Below are 17368 nucleotides of genomic sequence, written 5' to 3'. Positions count from 1 at the left end.
TATGCACACCAGACACACACATAGGTAAGCTTTGGGTTCCTCCAACGCAGACACACACATAGACAAACTATGGGTTTTTCACATATATAGGCACACAAACATTGTGGATTCTTCATTCACTGTAAACACACATATGCTTTTTCCAGACATGCAGAGATACACCATGAATTCTTCAGGCATACACAGGGACACACTGATACTTCTTCACACAGATAGGCATATTGTGGGTTCTCATATACAAAAACCCACTGCAGGTTTTTCACACTTCCCTCAGATGCTTCCCTCAGAGTCACAAATACAATGTAAGTACTTCCCATACATGCACAGATACATACACACACACATACAAATTTCCAACCATCCCTTGGGATCATTACAAGCAGGCACAATGAGTCCTTTACACATATGGAGATACACCAAGCTCTTTACACAAACAGGCACCTATAATCATTGGGTGGGGACAGGGAGAGACGTGAAGGGAATCTTCCCGCCCAGACAGAGGCCTATTGCAGCTTCCTCACAGTAAAGGGTTTCAGCACACACACACACATACACACGTGTGGTTTCATCTCATATACACAACACACAAACTGCAGGTTCAACACACATTGACTACAGATTCTAATCCACAATGTGCCTATGTACGTGATATATATATACACACACACACGTAATATATATTTATATACACATGTTATATATATACATACATACACATACACATTCTTTATATGTACTGTACATACATGTACTACACACACATATATGTACTGTATACACATTCTTTATATGTACTGTACACACATATGTATTGTACATACACACATATATACGTACTGTACATACGCACTCTTTACATGTACTGTACATACACGTTCTTTATATGTACTGTACATGCACATATATATGTACTGTACGTACACACATATATATGTACTATACATACACATTCTTTATATGTACTGTAGGTTAATCCTACACACACTACAGATTCTTCACATACACTGATACACTGTAGGGTCTACAGACACATCAAACACACATACTCTGTATGTTCTTCCTATAGTCAGAGGCATACACAGACACACTTGGGGTCCATCCCCAGGTCTATTCACAGACCAGGCCTATTCACAGACACACTGAGGATTCTTCTTCCTCACACACAGACCTCCTACAAGTCCTCAAATATAGACATACACAGGCACACACATTGTGGGTTCATCTTACATTGAAAGACATGCACAGAGACAGCTGTGGCTTGGAAGACACATGGAAAATACTTATGTCAGAGAAAGATACACAGTGAATTCTTGCTATAAAGCCACTCATCCAGGCACACGAAAGAGGGTTTTTCACACAAACACACCCACACACACCAGGCACACTAGAGAGAGTTTTCCACATAGATACACACACAAAGAAATAACCATGGGTTCTTCATACTCAGATACACTATAAGTTCTTACTACAAACACACACACACACACATATGCACACAGGGGGAGGAATGTCTTCTACACAAACTGTGGGTTCTTCCTACAAATGCATGCACACACATAGATATACACTCCACTTTGAGTTCTTTCCCCCACCCACAAAGATATACTTGGGCTTCTTCCCAGATAACATGAGTGTAGGTATCTCACACACAGAGAGATATACCAGGGGTACTTTATACACACACACACACACACTTTTATATATGTGTATATATATATATATATATACACGCAAATATATATATATATGCTGCATGTTTTTACACACACACATACACACTGCATTTTTCATACACACTGACAGGTTCTTCTTACACAATCACAATATGGGTTCTTCTATAAGTATAGATTCTTTGCACATACACAGTTCATGTTCTTTGTGTGCACACAGACTTAGTTGTGTGCATTCTTCTCATATAGGATTCTTTACCCCCAAACAAAGGCACTACAGGTTTTCACAAAGAACACACTGGTTTCTTGACACAGATCTTCTCTCATACACATTCAAAAAACTAAGGAGTCTTCTTACTCACAAAAACACATTGATACATATGGGATTCTTCACCCTACACAATGAATTCTTCAGCTACACCCAGATACCTTTCATTCCTTCGATGCCCACAATGCCTGTTCTTCCTAGATTCTGACTAGATTTTTTTTATAGCCACCACCCTGCTCCAATCTATCCATCATATAACTGCCAAAGTGATTTTCCTAAAGTACAGGCATTGCCAAGACACTGTCCTATTCAATATTTACGGTCATTCTGGCCAACGCTCTGGAGGCTTTTCATACATAGACACTGAAGCTTCTTCATACACAGTGACACATTACATAGGTTCTTAATACAAAAGAACACACTGTTCAAAAAATCATGCAGAGATATACTTGGGGTTCTTCAGAGTTCACACATAGACAGTGGGCTCTTCCCACACACAAAGACACAGATACCTGTGGCTTTTTCATGCACACAAAGACCCAGAGATACATTGCAAGCTCTTCTCACACAAAGATACATACCACATGCTCTTCACATGCACAAACAGGTCTTCATACACACACTGTATAGCACATAGATACAAAGGCATTCCATGTCCTTCACAACCAGGGAGTTCTTCAAACACAGATACTGTGGCAAACACTCTATGTTATCTCCACACAAATATACAGGGGGGTTTTTTCACATACACTGACACATAATGATTTCTTAACACATGCATAAACGTCACATACTGTTCTTCTTGAGAACACACACATGCATACTAAGGATTCTTCACACGTAGACATACTGAGCTCTTCACAAACTTTCACGGGCATACTGCGAACAACACACACAATGGGTTCTCTGAAGAGACACAGACATTGACACAAAGACATACACCCAGCAGATTCTGGCAGACACACAGAGGTTTCTTCATATGCAAAAACACAAAAAGACATATACCACAGGGTCTCCATTCTTACAGACACAAGCTGCTGGTTCTTCACAAAGACCCACAGAGACAGACTCCTCGTTCTTCCCAGTAACAACATGTAGTTTTTTACACACATACAATCACACACACAGTTTTTAACAGAGAGAGAAAGCATTCACAGTTCTGCACAGACATACTAGGCTTCTTCACACACACACACACACACACACACACACACACAATCTTTAAGTTTTATTCCCTCCATGCCCCCCACACCAACAAACTATAGCTTTGTTACACAACCACACACCCACACCCACACTCACAAACACACTGTAGGTTCTTCAAAGCAGACTGATTCATAAAGGTTTCCTTCACAGAAACACTAACACACTGTAGGTTCTTCAATGCCACACCATGTGTTCTTCTGAACATAACAGAAACAGGTTCATGAGAACAGAAATTCACTGTTTTTTCCATACACCGAAGGTTCTCTCACACTCACACACACACACACACACACACACACACACGGCAGGTTTCTCACATACACAAAGACACCAAGGTACACTGAAGGCTTTTCTCACACACATACATTGTGGTTCTTCACAGTTACAGACACTCAGGTTATTCACTCCTAGATACACAATGAATGGCTTTTTCACACATACACTAACAAACAACCAGACAACAGACCCACAATAGGCTCTTCAGAATACACTGATTCAGCAGGTTTTTCAGAGACATAAATAAAGGCATACATTAGATTCTTCATAAAAAGACAAAGCAATTGGCACAATGTGGGCTCTTCACATAGAAAGACAAGGGTACACACACACAGACATACTATGAATATTTGCAAACACATAGTTTCTGCACTGGATTTCTCAGAACGCACACACAACTGTAGGCTCCTCACCCACAGACACACCCTTTAAGACACAAAGATAGGATGTAGGGTTCTTCACAAAACAGTAAAGTTTCTTAAGAGTAAATAGACACAACATGTGCTTAAGAACAGACACATGATTTTTCAAAACACACACACTGCGGTTCTTTACATATATACCCATAACAGGTTTTTCAAAGCACACAAACATGCTCTTTTCCTGCTGGAATCGGGGGGGGGGGGCAGCATGCTACTCAGCTTTTTCCCAAAATCTCTTCTGAAAGGCTAACTGGAGACAAAAACACCTAGAGAAGGAGGCTTTGAAAAGCTGCAGAAGATATACAGGAAAGTTATTTATAAAAGTGCTAAAGTCTACCATAAGAAATACAGAAGAATGTATACAAATGAAGTTCATTTGGCTAGAAAGGCACAAAAAGTTGGCAGCTACTATGTACCTGACGAGCAAATGAGCCTCTAATCAGAATTAGAGGTCCATAATGTACTGCAGCTTCTTTATCTTTACCATATTTTCTGATTGCACATTTGTTCAATTCAATAAGGCTTGAAGATACTAAAGACTGTGAACCATCTATTCCACAAGGTTACCCAAACCTGAAGTCTGAAAGTAGTTTGATTCATAAATGTGATTGTGGCAAGGTCAAGAAATAGTGAATTATTTTGACTAAAAAGTTATTGCAAAATCTTCTGGTAAATATGTAATAATCTTCATGGAGGATTTGAGCCATAAGATCTAACCTATTGACAAGTACTTCAAAGCTATCAACAACTTCCCGTAGCCATTCACATGATCTCACCAGAGGGTGGAATGAAGAAAGAGACCAGAACAACAGGCATATTAGAAAAACGAACTGAATGTGTCTACCATGATTATTTTTCTTATTAAAATGTCTGTTATAAAACTGATATGTTTTTTGTACACAGTTCTGATTAACTGTTGTTCTGACCCCATCCTTAGATCTGAAGTTCAGGGCAAGGGACTTAGAGATAAAAATCTGAGAGAATGAACCACAGGATATTTGGTGGCAAGTAGATATAAAAGCCATTAGGAATACATAAGAATGTTGCTGCAGATATTGATGGGGGCTGTGCCCCCCACAAAAGAACATTTATGTTTACTGAATAGAATTTGTTCCTCTACTTGCAGTGCAGAGTATGTATAGGTAAAAACATTTTTTTTTAAGTTCTAGGGAATGTTTTGACAAAGTTACTGATGACATAAATACCCTTGTCATCTAAAAATTGTGATTAGAATGGAATTTTAGATGTACAACAACTACTATAACACAGTTTGGATTCTTTATACATACACAGAAACAGCACGTTCTCTACAGACACACAAACTGAAGGTTCTACACACACACACACACACACACATACACACACACACACACACAGAGTAAATCAAGCAACAAGAATTTATTACACACTTACTATGTGCCAGGCACTGTGCTCAATACCTGGGAATACAGAGAGAGACAAAAATTTGTCCTCAAAGAGCTTACTATGTTTTCATGGAGGAGACAACATGCAGATAATTAATTACATAAAAGATACATACAGAGCAGATGGAAGGTAACACAGGGAAATGCTCTGGAAAGGAGCCAGGTCATAAAGAACTTTAAGTGCCAAACAGAGAATTTTCTGTTTGATCCTGGAGTTCATAGGGAGCCAACAAAGTTCATTGAGCAGGGAGGCAGGGGCAACATGATCAGACCTACACTTAAGGAAAATCATTTTGGCAGCTGTGTAAAGGACGGACTGGAGTGGGGAGAAACTTGAGGCAGGAAGACCAAAATAGAAGGCTATTGCAATAGTGTAGGTGAGAGGTGATGAGGGTCGGAACTAGGGTAGTGATTGTGAGAGTGGAGAGAAGGGAATGCATATAGGAGACATGAAGGTAAAAACAAAATATGGCAACAGACTGACTATGTGGAGTGAGTAAGAGCAAGAAGTCAAGCATGACACCAAGGCTACAAACCTGTGACTAAGAAGATACAGGTGCCCTCAAGAATAAACAAAAAGTTCAGAAGACGGGATGATTTTCAGAGAAAGATATTGAGTTCTGTTTTAAACTTGTTAAATTTGAGGCACATATAGGATATCCACTTTGAAATGTCCAATAGGCAGTTAGTAATGTGGTAATGGAGCTGAGGAAGGACTAGGAGTGGATAAACAGATCCAGAATATATAGATGGGAAACATCTGCATAGAAATGATCATGGGAGTTTATGAAAAAGAGAAGAGAGACTAGAACAGAGTATGAAAGGATACATCCAGTTAAGGGGCATGACATGGATGAAGATCCAGCAAAGGAGAGAAGGAGCAGCAAGGCAGCCAAAAGGAGAACCAAGAGAAAGCAGCAGCGTTAATAAAAAGAGAGAACTCAAAGTCTCCAGAAAGAGAAGCTGATTAGCAGGAAAAGGATTAATAAAAAGCCATCAGATTTTACAGTTAACTGAGATCAGTGATTACTTTGGAGACAGCAGTTTCAGTTGAACGGTGGGGTTGGAGAGGGTTTAGAAAAGAGCGAGAGGATAGAAAGTGGAAGCACCAAGGAGAGAAAACCTTTTCAAGGAGTTTAGTTAAGGAAGGAAAAGATATAGGACAACAGCTATCAGGAAAGGCAAGAGGATCAAGTGAGATGTTTTTTTAAGAATGGGGGAAATAATTTGTGTGTGTATGTTTGTGGTGTGTGTGTGTGTGAGAGAGAGACAGAGAGAGAGGCAGAGAGACAGAGAGACAGCGAGACAGCGAGAGAGAGAGAGAGAGAGAAAGAGAAGGGAAGGAGTTAATAGATAAGGAGAGATTAAAGATAAGTAAGATAGGAGGATGATAATGGAAGAAATGTGTGACAGACATAGGGGCTTCTTCAGAATACACAGTCATACTATAGATTCTTCATATTTTCAAAAACAGACACTGACACACACATACTGTGGTTTCTTCACCATCACAGACACACATCAGGTCCTTGAGAACACACAGACACAGTTTGTGTTCTTCACACATAATACTTAAGAAAAGAAATAAAATGCAGGTTCTTCACACAGAAATAAAATGGGTATGGCAAAACACAAAGACATACACAGACATATCGTGTGCTTTTCAGAGTACAGAAATACACTGTTTTCTCCAGACAGACAAATATAGACACAATGAGGTTATTTTAAGAACAGATACAGATTCTGCAGATTCTTCAGAGCACAAAGATATAGTGCAGGTTCCTCATACAGACACTGCAGGTTCTTCGCATACAGAGGTACAGACGAAAGGTTCTTCACACGTACACATACATACAGCTGGATTCTTCAAATAATAGTGGGTTCTTCAGGACCCATAGAAACAGAGCGGGTTCTTCACAGACATACACATACAAGATAAAGATATGCAGGTTTTGTGGGACAGAAAATACATGATCTTCAGAATAAACACAAGGTACTTCACAAATAGACCAACACAAGTCAGACTGCAAGCTATTCACAGACACACAACATCTCCAGAACACTCCGACACACAACAGGTTATTCACTCATAAACACACGGGGTTCTTCACCCACGGACAAAAGCAGGTTCTTTACAAAGACACAAGTAACTTATTAACAGACACATTCTTCACAGAGAGACACTGTAGCTTTTTCACACAGACATACTATGGGTATTTCATTCACAGAAATGGACACACTGGGTGATCTACATTCAGATGTACTGAATGTTTTTCACACAGAGATGATGACAGGCTGTGGACTCCACATGCAGGCACACTGTGTGGTTCTTTTCATGAGTAAAAGGTAGGTTCTTCAGAATAGGCACAAGGTAGACTTTTCAAAATACACACACACACATACACATGATGTGGTCTGCAGAAACAAAGAGACACACAAGACATAAGCACACAACTATTCTTCAGGCCATACACTGGGTTCTTTACAGACAGACACACAACTATTCCTCAGGATACTCAGAAAGACTGTAGTCTTCACAAACATGCATACTGTTGCATATTCTTTACACAGACACACAGGGACAGACATATTTCAGGTGCGACAGATACAGATATACTGTGAATCTGTCACGACAGAAAAAGATAGTGAGTTTTTTCACAAACAGCTATACCGCAGTCTCATCATACAGAAATAAAACATAACTTGGGCTCTACACACACACACACACACACACACACACACACACACACACACACACAAGGGTCATCAGAATATTGAGAAAAACTTTCAGTTCTTCATACACAAACACAGACACAGAGCCAGTTTTTCAGAACACACAGGTACAGAAGACACACACACACACATACCAGGTTCTTTAGAGACAAAAGGACACAGGACAAATCTGCAGCTTTTTTTCCAAACAAAAAGACCACACACCACTGCCTTCACAGACAGACACATACAGAAGATACTGATAGCCACACAAGTGTTCTTGAGAACACAGGTCCAGTGGGTTCCTCAGGAGAAGTCACATACAACACACAGACAGCTACAGTTGTTTTTCAGGATACAGAGATACACAGCAAGTTCTTTGGACGCAAGACAAACATCTGTTCTTCAGAACACAGAGATCCAGCAGATTCTTTGCAGATAGATACATACACAAGTCACAACTAGTCACACCACTGTTCTTCAGAACACACAGACGCAGAGGATTCTTCAGAGGTGCACATGCACACACACATCAGACACATAGTGGTTCTTCAGAAAACACAGACAAGATAGGGATATATAATTGTTCTTTAGAACAGAGAGACATACAACAGAGATCTTCACATACACACAAAAGACACAGTTGTTCTTCATGACACAGCTTGTTCTCTAAAACACATAGACTCGGTGAGGTCTTGACACACACGCAGTTATTCTTCAAAATGTGTATATATAATAGTCTTCAAAGACACACAAGCCTCAGGCACACAACTATTCTTCAGAATACACAGATACATACCTGATTCTCCAGAATACAAACACACAGTAGCTTCCTCACAGACCAAAAAACAAACAGCTGGTTTTCCAGAATACAGACATACAACATCATCTTCATAATACACACATATACACATACTCATACCACAAGACACAGATTTACAACAGGTTCTCCAAAACAGATTTTTCTGATATTCAGAAAAAGAGAAATGTATAAGACACAGCCATACTGGTGGTTCTCCACAGCATAAACACATAAGAGGTTTCTTTACACACACATACACACACACACATAGATACACACACACACAAACACACACACACACACACACACACAAGACATGGCCATTGTATACTACAAACACTAAAAAAAAAAACTAGGAATAAATGGACCTTTCTTTAAAATGATAACTAGTATCTATCTAAAACCAAGAGCTAGCATTATACGTCATGGGAATAAACTAGAATACTTTCCAATTAAATCAGGGGCAACATAAGGATGTCCATTGTCATCACCATTTGATACAGTACTAAAAATGCTGGCTGTAGCAATAAGACAAGAAAAATAAATTGAGGGAATAAGCATTGGTAAAGAAGAAACCAAGTTATCACTTTTCACAGATGACATGATAGTGTATTTAAAGAACTCTAGAGAACCAACCAAAAATTAATGGAAACAAATAAAATCTTTCAGAAAATTTCAGGATATAAAAGACAAACACAAATCATCAGAATTTCTGTATAATGCCAATAAAATAAGAAAAATAAATTCCATTTAAAATAACTACAGAATGTATAAAATATTAGGACATGAAAGAATGAAGTGAATACAACCACAAAACTTTGCTCACAGAAATAAAGACAGGCCTCAATAACTTAAAGAAAATTCATTCTTCACAGGTAGGACAAGTCAATATAAAAAAAATGAAAATACTATCTAAAGTAATTTATTTATTCAATGCCATACCAAACTACCAAAAGCTTATTTTATGGAACTAGAAAAAATAACAAAATTTATATGAATGCAAAAAAGTCAAGTCAAAGGAAAAAAAATTTTTTAAATGAGAATAAAAGGGGCCTATCAGTACCAGATCGAAAGCTATTGTTACAAAACAGTAATATTCAAATAATAAAATTTATATGAATGCAAAAAAAATCAAGTCAAAGGAAAAACATTTTTAAATGAGAATGAAAGGGACATATCAGTACCAGATCGAATGCTATTATTACAAAATAGTAATATTCAAAACAACTTGGTACTGCTTTAAAAAATAGAGATCAGTGGAATAGATTAGGTACACAGAAGCAAACACATCTACTAGCCAAGTGTTCTATAAATACAAAGACTCTAGCCACTCGGTAAAGATTCATTATTTGGCTAAAACCACTGGGAAAGTTGGACCATAGTTTGGAAGAAATTAGATTTAAACAAACATCTCATACTTTATACCAAGAGAAGCTCCAAATGGACAGGTGATTTAGATATAAAAAGTTAGTTCATAAACAAATTTGAGAAACGAGGAAAAAACTACCCATCAGATCTATGCTTAGAGGAAAAGTTCTTATATAAGAATAAGAATCATTTCTCAATTGGTAAATGATCTAAGTATATGAAAAAGCAGTACTTAAGGGGAAAAAATTGGTCATATGTATAACCCTAAGAAAAAATTTCAAATCATTAATAAGTTAGAGAAATGCAAATTAAAATAATTCTGAGGTTCTACTTCACAGCCATCAGATTGGCAAAACTGATTTTAAAAATTATAAAGGTTGGAGGGATTATGGGAAAAAAAGACACATTGAGACACTGACTGGACCTGTGAATGGGCCAACCACTCTGGAATGCAATATGGAATTAAACACAAGAGTTACTAAACAGCGTATGTCTTTTGACCCAGCTACAACACTGCTAGGTGTAGGTCACTACAAAGTAACCAAGGAGATCACAGAAAGAGGAAGAGGACCTACACATACAAAAATATTCATAGCAGCTACTTTTGTGATAGCAAAAACCTGGAACTAAGGGGGATGGCCATCAACTGGGGAATGGTTATCAACTGGGGAATGGTTGAACAGATATGATACATGAATTTAATAGAACACTAGTATACTGTAAAAAATGAAGAAAATGATTATTTCAAAGAGACTTGTATGAACTGATGCAGAGTGAGATGAGAAGAATCAGAGCAATTAATATTAAAACATCAATATTATAAAAATGAACAATTTTGAAAACTCACATAAACTGATGAAAAATCAGTCCGGAAGAGAGCCAGAACTGTATAATAACAACACTGTAAAAACAAACAAGTATGAAATCTATACGAACTATGATAGATGCAATGATCTTCTATGACTCCAGAAGAGTAATGATGATGAAGCATGCTATCCAAACCTTAACCAGAGGAGATGGAGTCAGGGTATAGAATTGGGGGGAGGGAGAGAGGGAGAGAGAGACAGAGAGACAGAGACAGAGAGATAATTCAGAGTATATATATATATATGTATGTGGGCATTTTTAATGTGGAAATTTATTTTACCAGGTATGTATTGAGGGCTTTATTTTTCTTATTTATTTTGCTTAATTTGGGGAGGACAAATTAACCTAAAAATGCTTAACTGAAAAAATAAAAATTATATACTATATTTCTTATCTATAAAAAAAGACACACATAGCTGGTTCTTCAGAACACACACACACACACACACACGCACACACGCACGCACACACAGCTGATTCTCCAGAACACAAATAGCAATTCCATTGTGCATGCACATACACCCAGAATTGATTATTTAGAACACAGATACAGTTGACTCTCCAGAACACATACAGTAGTTTTTTTGGTAGCATGGTCACATAGTTGGTTCTCTAAAATACATACACACATACATACACACACACAACATAGACACATAATTGGTCCTCTGGAACACAAACATACATACACATACACAGCTGGTTCTCCCCCCCAAAAAAGACTCACAGTGGCTTCTTTGCAAACTGACACACACAACATAACAAAGATATAGTTGGTTCTTTAAGACACACATAAAGCTGGTTCTCTAGAAGAGAGACACACATCTTCTTCACTGACACATAGCTGGCTCTCCATAGCACACACACACAGAGGGGTCCTTCAGAGACATGCAGCTTGTTCACTAGACTAAAGATACACAGTAGCTTCTTCACAGATAGTCACATAAATAAGACACAGGCACACAGCTGGTTCTTGAGAACATACCCACATACCCAGAACACAGATTTCATAGAAAGAAAGACATACAAAACACAGACAGGCAGCTGATTTTCCAATGCACAGATACATGATGGCTTCTTCACACACACATACACACACATATACACAGACATGCATACACATACACACATACATACACATATATAAAACTGACATATAGCTGTTTCTTTAGAACATACACAAAATTCAGTGTACATATTATTATATATTTATGTATGTGGGAAGGACCCACATTGTCTTTGTGACCTATCTTGTGTGTGTGCATGAATGATCCACAGAGTCTGTGATCTGAAGAGCCCCTGTGTATGTCTGTGACTGTAAAGAGCATGCAATATGTGTGAAAAACCTACACCAAACCTATTTTTGAGATTAATCTGCTGTGTATATTGTGTTGGTGAAGAACCCACAATGTGTCTACGTATTCTGAAACTCCACAGTGTGTGCCCGCATGTGTTTGTCTGAATACAGGTTATTCACATGTCCACAGATGTACTACAAATTCTGCAATATACAAAGACTCAATGCAGGACACAGTTATTCACATGTGAAAATGGAAACACACACACTGGGGCCTTTTAGCCCACAGTCACAGGCATACAACAGATCCTTCAGAATACACAAACACAAAACAGGTTCTTTACACACACAGACACAATGAGGCCTCTTTACTCTCCCCCCCTCACCCCCACACACATATACACAGCACGATCTGTGGAAATACAAAGACACAGTAGGGGTCATTCACATATATAAAGACCCACAATAGTGTTCAAAATAGACACAGGTTCTTCAAGCACACAGACAACAACACAGGCATACTTCAGACTTTCAGATAAAAAAATCCCATTGAAGGTTTTTTCATACATAGAGACACACAGCAGGTTTCTCAGAACACGCAGACATGCAAAAGGTTCTCACAGACACACTACAGGTTCTTAAGAACACATGGATATGCCATGGGCTCTTCAATAACACAAGACAGAGTTTTTCCACACACAAAGACTCAATGTGGGCTCTTCAGTACACTCAGTCATGCTACAGATTCTTCACCCACAGACCTCATGTATACACACTATCCATTGATTCATACAAATACAATGCAGGCTCTGTAAGGTCACAGACATAAGGAAAGGAGGGTCATTCACACAGAGCACACAAAGGACTCTTCAGAACAAACACAAGGACATAGCATAGGGTCATCACACATACACAAATATGCAACAGGTTTTTCAGAACAGGCAGATATAAAACAGATTCTTGTTACACCATGTGGGAGCTTTACTGACAGACAAAGACACAAAGATACACTGAGGATTCCTCACCATCAGAGACACTGAGTGGTTCCTTGAGAACACAAAGATACGTGGGTTCTTGATACACACACACATTTACATATGTTCTTCAGTGTAGACATCCTGAGCATGCATACACACATTCAGACACACTGCAGGTCCCTAACACACAGTCACACTCTGGGTCCTTTATAGGCACAAAATAAATATTGATACCATGGGTTATTGAGAACACACACACACTGAGTTTTTTATAGAGCCTAGGGTTTTTAACCTAGCGTTCATGGAGCCCCAAAGAAATTTAAAGAGATCCGTGAACTTCGATAGGAAAAAAAAAATTACATCCTTATTTTCACTAACTTCTAACTGAAACTTAACATTTCCTTCAATTATTTAAAACATTATTTGAGGAGTAGGCCCATAGGCTTCACCAGATTGCCAAAGAGATGAATAGCACAAAAAAGTTAAGAACACCTGTCATAGACACATGCCAAGACAAACAAATAGTGGATTCTTCACAGAAAGGCACGCACAGTCATGTTCTGTGGGTTTTCCAAGAACACACAGACACTAACACATAATGAGGGTTCTCCAAAACACACAGATCCAATGAAGATTCTTCACACACAAAAAGAGACCAACATGTGGAAACGTCACGGCCTTTTTTTTTTTAACCACAATGACACAAACACATATTGCTGTTCCTTCAGAACACAAAGACAGTGTAGGTTCTTTGCACATACACATGACACACTGATACACAACAGGTAGAAGATGTAGAAACACAATACTTCTAAGACATACTGCTCTTCATGGACATAATAAATATAACACAGTTTTTTCATAGACAGACACAATGTGGGTTCTTCACCAACACAGACACACAGAAAGTTCTTGAAAATCAAATCATGATTTGAGTTCTTCACACACACTCATAACACACAAAGAAACATTTCAGGTTCTTCACAGACTTAACGGAAACCTCCACATAATGGGTTCTTCAGAACACACAGAAGTATTACAGATTCTTCACAGAGAGACACATGCAGTCACACACACGCTATGTGGTTTTCAGAATACACAGACACACTGTGGGTTCTTTACCAATACACGCACACAGCAGGTTCATACCAAAGATAGGTGAGTGTTCTTCATATATATTACATCCCTTTATAGTTACAGATATACATAAGGCTATTCATCAGAACATGCAGAGAGCTCTTTATTTTTGTTTTTATTTTTGTTTTTGTTTTTGTTGTTAGGCAATTGGGGTTAAGTGACTTGCCTAGGGTCACACAGTTAGTAAGTGTCAAGTGTTTGGTCTGAGGCCGCATTTGAACTCAGGTCCTCCTGACTTCAGGGCCGGTGCTCTATCCACTGCGCCACCTAGGTGCCCCTCAGAGAGCTCTTTAGAACACAGAGACAATGTGGGTCATTCACACACACAAACAGAGGGTTAGGTCACAAAGCCATAATGTGGATCCTTCCCACATTCACAGAGACACAATGGGTTTTTCTGGGCACAAAGACTAAGTTCTTTCCACATACACAGACACAAAACAGATTCATTACAACACAAAAACATACAACAGCTCCTTAAAACATACTGACACTCTGCACTTATTAAGAACACATGATTTGTTGGTTCTTCACACGTAGGCCCAGAAAATAGCATACATGAAGTAGGTCCTTTGGACATGGAGACAGTGTAGATTCTTCAACGTACAGACCCACAATGGGTTTTTCAGAATACACAGACACAAGGGGTTCTTCACATACATCAACAGACATTCTGCATGTTCTTCACTCAGATACACCTGTAGGCTCTTCACACACAAACATACAACAGGTTCTATAGAACACAGATACAATAAGTTCTTCATAAGACAGACACACAGAAGGTTTAACATACACACACATGTACATATGCTACCAACACAAACATATTATGACCTTTTTCACCCACAAACACTGAGTGCTTCAGAATACAAAGACAATAGAGTTCTTGAAATGCACAGATACAAAACAATCAATCAAAAAGCATTTACTAAGTCTTCACTATGTGCAAACTGGGAATTCAAAGAAAGATAAATTCTAATTTCTCTAATAAATTCTAAAGCTCAAATTCTAACAGAAAAGGCAACATGTAAATAACAAGGTCAACAGGAAATAAACACAAAGTATATGAGATGTAATTTCAGAGCAGAAGGTATGGCCATGTGCAGGAACTGGGAAAGGCCTGGGGCAGAAAGTGAGATTTGAGTTTCAACTTGAAGAAAACCAGAGAAGTTAAGAGGTAGAAGTGAAGAGCGAAGCATTCCAAGCATGAATATGTTGTCAGTTCAAAGGCACTGAGGAGATGGCAGGGACTGTGCAAGCAACAGTAAATAGGCCAGTGTAGCTGGATCATAAAATGTAGGAAAACTGTAAAGATATGAAGGGACAAAGTTAGGAAGAGTTACAAATGCCAGCTGATTTTACATCTGATACTGGAAGTAACAGGGAGCCACTGGAATTTATCAAGTGTGGGGAGTAGTGACACAATCAGGCCTACGCTTGACAATCACTTTGGTATTTGAGTGAAGGACAGACTGGAGCGAGTAAAAGACTTGAGGCAAGGAGATCAATTGGAAAACTATTGCAATAATTCAAACCAGAGGTGAAGGCCTGGACTAAGGTAATACTAGGTGTGTAAGTGTAGAGAAAGAGATACATATGGAAAATATTGTGAAAGGAAAAATGACAAGACTTGGCAACTAACTAGATATATGTATGAGGTAAGCAAGAGTGAGGGGTAAAGGATGACACCAAAGTTGTGAGCCTGGATGACTAGGAGAATGGTAGAGTCCCTTCCTTGAGATGAGGAAGAGAAGATGAAACTGTCAGTAAATGGCCTCAGTTGTTTTTTTTATTGAAGTATGAGGAGTGCTATGGGAAGCTTGAGGACAGAGCAGCATGAAGTTTGGAACAGCTACACAGACACATGGTGGATTCTTCAGAACACACACACACACCATTTTATTCACAACATAATCTTCAGGACACATGCCCTAGTATTCTTCCCACACCAACACAATGTGAGTTTTTCCGAACACATTTGTACTATAGAATCCACACAAACACACACAAATTCAAAGGCATTGCAGGGTCTTTGTAAACAAAGATAAAATAGGTGTTTCAGAACACATACGCACAGAGACGGACACATTGATCATTCTTCACAAGTAGACACCCAGAAGGTTTCTCAGAAAACAAAAACATGGTGCAGGTTCTTCAGATGTGTGTGTGTTTTAGACATATATTCATATATACATATTCAGAGATATATGTACATGTTCTTCAGAACACTCAAACACATTGCAAGTGCTTCACACACAGACACACAAAGTTCTTCAAAAAATACTGACACAAAACTTTCACGACACATTCACACTGCAGGTTCTTCAAACAAAGAAATGATAGGAATTCCTTAGAACATAGACCAACGTGGGCTCTTCACAAAAGCAAGCAAACAGCAGGTTCTTCAGAACACAAAGACACAGTTCAGGTTCTACACACACACACACACACACACACACACACACACAAACACACACACACACACACATCACAAAAGTGCAGTGAAGATTCTTTGCAAACACAGACTGCAGTTCTTTAGAACACAAAGAGCCAGCGCAGGCTCTTAACACACAGAGAACAGATTCTTCGTGGACACGCTCAGGGCAGCTTCTTCACATATACACACAGAAACACTGAATTCTTCATATATAGACATATACTATAGGTTCAGCCCACAGACAGACATACTGGAGCTTCTTCACAGACACTGTAGATATCCACAGGCAAGCACAAAAATAGACACATTGCAGGTTCCTCATAGAGAAATCACAGAGTCTTCAGATATGCAGTGACACCCTTATGGGTTCTTCAAAGACAGCCTACAGAAGACACACTGCAGATTCTCCACAGGCAAAGACACACTGTGGGCTCTTGGGTTCTTTACAGTAACAAGGATAAAGTCACACACTACAAGATCTTCTCACACACCCAGGATCACACAG

At 38.7% G+C, this 17368-nt stretch overlaps 1 pseudogene; it reads right to left on the bottom strand.

Moving 5' to 3' along the window:
• Positions 1-17368, bottom strand: part of LOC114047270 — a 71802-nt pseudogene that overhangs the window by 12937 nt on the left and 41497 nt on the right.

Source organism: Vombatus ursinus, unplaced genomic scaffold (assembly GCF_900497805.2).
Source record: "Vombatus ursinus unplaced genomic scaffold, bare-nosed wombat genome assembly UNPS02014786.1, whole genome shotgun sequence".
Taxonomy (NCBI): domain Eukaryota; kingdom Metazoa; phylum Chordata; class Mammalia; order Diprotodontia; family Vombatidae; genus Vombatus; species Vombatus ursinus.
Note: the sequence above shows the minus strand (reverse complement) of the source record. Positions and strands in the feature narration are given on the sequence as shown.